Source organism: Metopolophium dirhodum, unplaced genomic scaffold (assembly GCF_019925205.1).
Source record: "Metopolophium dirhodum isolate CAU unplaced genomic scaffold, ASM1992520v1 scaffold34, whole genome shotgun sequence".
Lineage (NCBI taxonomy): Eukaryota > Metazoa > Arthropoda > Insecta > Hemiptera > Aphididae > Metopolophium > Metopolophium dirhodum.
In genome coordinates, this window is record NW_026869922.1 from 12501 (window position 1) to 17500 (window position 5000).

The 5000-nt window shown below is 61.7% G+C and overlaps 2 non-coding genes across 2 annotated transcripts in view; both read left to right on the plus strand.

Annotated features, from left to right (window-relative positions):
- Window positions 1–4205: 4205 nt before the first annotated feature.
- On the plus strand, window positions 4206–4363 carry LOC132953419 (5.8S ribosomal RNA). The gene has a single exon (XR_009665628.1). It is a non-coding gene; the product is annotated as a 5.8S ribosomal RNA (ribosomal RNA).
- A 371-nt stretch (window positions 4364–4734) lies between these two features.
- The window catches only part of LOC132953420 (large subunit ribosomal RNA), a 4194-nt gene continuing 3928 nt past the window's right edge, over window positions 4735–5000 (plus strand). The window contains exon 1 of the ribosomal RNA XR_009665629.1: window positions 4735–5000. This exon is cut by the window's right edge and continues 3928 nt beyond it. This is a non-coding gene — a ribosomal RNA (large subunit ribosomal RNA).

Genomic DNA, 5000 nt, shown 5'->3' on the forward strand with positions numbered 1-5000 from the left:
CCGTACCGTTCATCACGGGCAGACCGCAGAGTCGTTGTCCAGGGATATCCCCCTTTGCCGAAAACCTTTACCGCGTAGAATTTCTGCGCTGACCGCGACGTTACAGGGGTGATTACCGTCGCCGAGCTGCGCGCCCGCCGTACCGTCCCGTCGCACGGACCACCGTGTGTGAAAATTCGATTTTTTTTTTTCACTCGACGTCCTCGGTTATTCGTCGGTGCCGGGGTGGTGCACATGACGGCAGCCCCGGCGATGTCCGTCGACACGATTTCGAATTCAACTTTTCGAACGTAGTTTTTCCGTGTGCAATAACTCGTTAACCGTTGGTTCGATCTCGACGTACCCGAGACGTGTTCACGTCGTACGTTCCGAGTACTATAGGACACCGGTGTCCGCGACAATTAAATCGGTAATCCTTTATCCGCGGCCGTACCGCTACGCACGGATTTTGTGATTTTCGCCTAACCGCTACGCACGGTGATTGACGGATTTTCGATTCTCGCCTAACCGCTACGCACGGTGATGGCGAAGTTCCTTCGACCCGGGTGTACCACTACGCGTGAACACCCCCGTCGCACATTGTGAAACTCGAGATTTTGTAAATTTGTGAGCGACTCGGTCGTCGGCGTTCCGCCGGCGTCCGATCGCCAATCACGTACGACAGCAAAGCCACGGGCGACGCCGAAGCCGACGCGTCCATCGCCGCGCACCGGTCTGCCCCAGTCTTCGGAATGGTCAGCAATCCGGTGCCCTTCGATGGTATCCGTCCAAGTTTCGGCGACCGACCCATCTCGCACGCCGAGTGGCAAAACTCAACCGGCGTCGCAGGCCCGCCTTCCGGTGGGCCTCCGACGCGCAAATCGTTTTTTTCAAAAATCGATGACGACTCCCGTTACCGTTCCGCAAGTTACGAGCTCTCGACGCCAAAACATTCCCGCCGCGGCCGGCCATCGTCGCCGTGCCCGGCGGTCGCCGGGGCGAAGCCCCGGGACGACGGACTTCGCGTCGCGTCCCGGCTTCCCCCACGATCTCGGCTGGGGGCCGTTATAAACCTGGCGAGAGGCGCTAGCGCGGTAATTCTCCGTCCGCTGAAAACGGACGGCGTACGCGCTAACCCCGACTCTCGTCAACGCACGGGTCACGTCGCGTCGGGCGAGCGCTCGCTCTCCGCGTGTGTTCGGTCTTCCGCACGCGACCGCCGCCGCAGTCGCCCCGCGTTCTGCGGGTGCTCAGTGCGGCGCTCGCGTCGACCGAAGCGCGCGGTTTACGGGCGCCCGTCCGCGCACGTATCCCACTCGAACCGCGGTCGGTCGTGCGCCGTGACCGTATACCGGTCACGGTCGTTTCGACCTTCCTCGGCGTCGGCTTGCCCACGGGCGGACCGGCGCTCGGACGCACGCGTCCCGAGACGAGTGTCCGCGTCGTCGTCGCCCCTTGGTCGGCGTCGCCGCGGGGATCCGTCACGGGACGCAGTTGTTGTAAAACCGAGATCCCTGGTTGATCCTGCCAGTAGTCATATGCTTGTCTCAAAGATTAAGCCATGCATGTCTCAGTGCAAGCCGCATTAAGGTGAAACCGCGAAAGGCTCATTAAATCAGTTGTGGTTCCTTAGATCGTACCCAAGTTACTTGGATAACTGTGGTAATTCTAGAGCTAATACATGCCGACAGAGTTCCGACCGTCGCGGCGCCCTCGGGCGTCGCTCGCGGGAGGAACGCTTTTATTAGATCAAAACCGGCCCGTCGCGGCGCGCTTCGTGCGCGTCCCGATCGCGGCCCGCGCAAAGACCTGGTGACTCTGAATAACTTCGAGCTGATCGCACGGTCTCCGTACCGGCGACGCATCTTTCAAATGTCTGCCTTATCAACTGTCGACGGTAGGTTCCATGCCTACCGTGGTGGTAACGGGTAACGGGGAATCAGGGTTCGATTCCGGAGAGGGAGCCTGAGAAACGGCTACCACATCCAAGGAAGGCAGCAGGCGCGCAAATTACCCACTCCCGGAACGGGGAGGTAGTGACGAAAAATAACGATACGGGACTCATCCGAGGCCCCGTAATCGGAATGAGAACACTTTAAAACCTTTAAACGAGGATCAATTGGAGGGCAAGTCTGGTGCCAGCAGCCGCGGTAATTCCAGCTCCAATAGCGTATATTAAAGTTGTTGCGGTTAAAAAGCTCGTAGTCGGATCTGTGTCTGGGCGGTGCCGGACCACCCTGGCGGTCCGTCGTGTCGCGGCCGGCCGTGTCGCGGGACCACGTGTCCCGTCGGCGCGGTCGTCGTCGCGCTCGTCAGCCGTCTCGGGGTGTTAGTTACCGGCACGTCGGCCGGACGTATTGTCGGCAGGCGGACACGTGTCTCGGGCTTCCGGCGCGCCGCGCGGCCACGCGTCGCGCGGCCGTCGGGGTTCGACGACGGCGGCCGCCTACTCCAATCTTGCTGCGCGGTGATCTTCACCGATTGCCGTCGGCGGGCCGACACGTTTACTTTGAACAAATTAGAGTGCTCAAAGCAGGCTCAAATCTGGCGGGGCGGCTTCACGGCCGTCTCGTCAAAAGGCCCTGAATACTGGTCGCATGGAATAATGGAACAAGACCTCGGTCCCGCGCATCTCCGCCCTTCGCGGGCGCGCGAAATCGCCCTCCGGGGCGTTTCCGTGCGCGGGCCGCCGGGCCGCGGGCGCCAGTCGCCCGCGCGTCCCGCCGGGCCGGTTTTCGGGACCGGAGGTAATGATCAACAGAGACGGGCGGGGGCATTCGTACCGAGACGTTAGAGGTGAAATTCTTGGATCGTCTCGAGACGAACTGACGCGAAAGCATTTGCCAAGTACGTTCTCGTATGATCAAGAACGAAAGTTAGAGGTTCGAAGGCGATCAGATACCGCCCTAGTTCTAACTGTAAACGATGCCAGCTAGCGATCCGCCGGCGTTTCATTAACGACCCGGCGGGCAGCTTCCGGGAAACCGAAGCTTTTCGGTTCCGGGGGAAGTATGATTGCAAAGTTGAAACTTAAAGGAATTGACGGAAGGGCACCACCAGGAGTGGAGCCTGCGGCTTAATTTGACTCAACACGGGAAACCTCACCAGGCCCGGACACCGGAAAGATTGACAGATTGAGAGCTCTTTCTTGATTCGGTGGGTGGTGGTGCATGGCCGTTCTTAGTTGGTGGAGCGATCTGTCTGGTTAATTCCGATAACGAACGAGACTCTGTCCTGCTAACTAGGCGGGTAACCCCGGGTCGGCGTGTGCGCGGCGCGGGCGGTTTCGGCCGTCCGTGTTCGCGTACCCGTCGGCTCGGCCCGGTATCCCCGAACGCGTTCGCCCGTCGTCCACGGCGGTCGTCGAGCGCGGCCGCGCCATCCGCGTCCCGGCGTGCGGCGGGCGTGTGTCGGCCGGGGGGCAACCTCCGGTCGGCGCGCGTCCGTCGTGCGTCGGGCTCCGTGGTGAAGCGCGCCGTGTTCGCGGCCGTCGCCGGCGGATCACGATACGTTACTAGGGCTACCGCCGGCTCCCAGGAGCTTAAACTCTTCTTAGAGGGACAGGCGGCGGACGAAAATAGCCGCACGAGACTGAGCGATAACAGGTCTGTGATGCCCTTAGATGTTCTGGGCCGCACGCGCGCTACACTGAAGGAATCAGCGTGTGTTAACATTCCTGGGCCGACAGGCTTCCGGGTAACCCGCTGAACCTCCTTCGTGCTTAGGGATCGTGGCTTGCAATTTTTCCACGTGAACGAGGAATTCCCAGTAAGCGCGAGTCATCAGCTCGCGTTGATTACGTCCCTGCCCTTTGTACACACCGCCCGTCGCTACTACCGATTGAACGGTCGCATTGAGGTCTTCGGAGTGGACGCGCGTTATTCGGCCCCCTCGGGGGCTGGGTCGTCGCGCGATCGCGAAGATGACCGAAATCGGCCGTTTAGAGGAAGTAAAAGTCGTAACAAGGTTTCCGTAGGTGAACCTGCGGAAGGATCATTAGAGACGGGCCCGCGGTACCGGCAGCACTTGCCGGTCTCGCGCGCGCGCCTAATCCGACCCCGTGGCCGCGTGCGCTCGCGACTAGCTCGCCGACCGCCCGCGCGCCGCGACCCCCGACCGAGCGTCGACCGAAAGATGGTTAACGTCGAAAGACCATACGGGCCCCGCCGTGCGTCCGCGCACGGCGCGTGGCCGGTAGAAGTTTCGTCGACAAAAAAAAAACACCCGACCCCGAACAGCGGATCACTTGGCTCGTGGATCGATGAAGACCGCAGCTATCTGCGCGTCGTCGTGTAATCCGCAGGTTATACGAACATCGACCAGTCGAACGCACATTGCGGCCTCGGTGACCCGCGGGTCCCGGGCCACGCCTGTCTGAGGGTCGTATACCGGATACTCGGCCAGACCGATGCGCCGCCGGCAGGCGTCCGACGGCGGCGGCAGTCCTCCCGGGGACTGTCCGCCCGCCCGTCGGCCGCTCCGGTGGTGCGAGATTGGCGGTTCGACCGTGGAAAACCGCGCTCGCGCGGCCGCCTCCGGTCGTCCGCCCAAGTTGTGACGGCAAACAGTCACGGGTTCTCGCGTCGTCAAACGGCACGTCCCCGTCCGCCCGCCGCGCGAGAGCGCGGCCGGGTCGGCTGAGAGTCCACGGACCTCTCCGGCTTCCGAGACGCGGACGCGGACGGTCACCGTACGGGCGGAGCGCGGACCGCAGGCTGCCGTGTAATTTAAAAAAAAAAAAAAACCGATACGTTCCGACCTCAGATCAGGCGGGACTACCCGCCGGATTTAAGCATATTAATAAGCGGAGGAAAAGAAAACAACCGTGATTCCCTTAGTAGCGGCGAGCGAACAGGGAAAAGCCCATCGCCGAATCCCGCCGCGCACTTTTGTGTCGCGGCACCTATGGGAGTTGTGGCGTACGGGCCGGCCTCGTTGCCGGGGCGCACGTGACGGTCCAAGTCTCCCTTGAACGGGGCCATGGCCCGCAGATGGTGCCAGGCCAGTAGAGGCCGTCACAG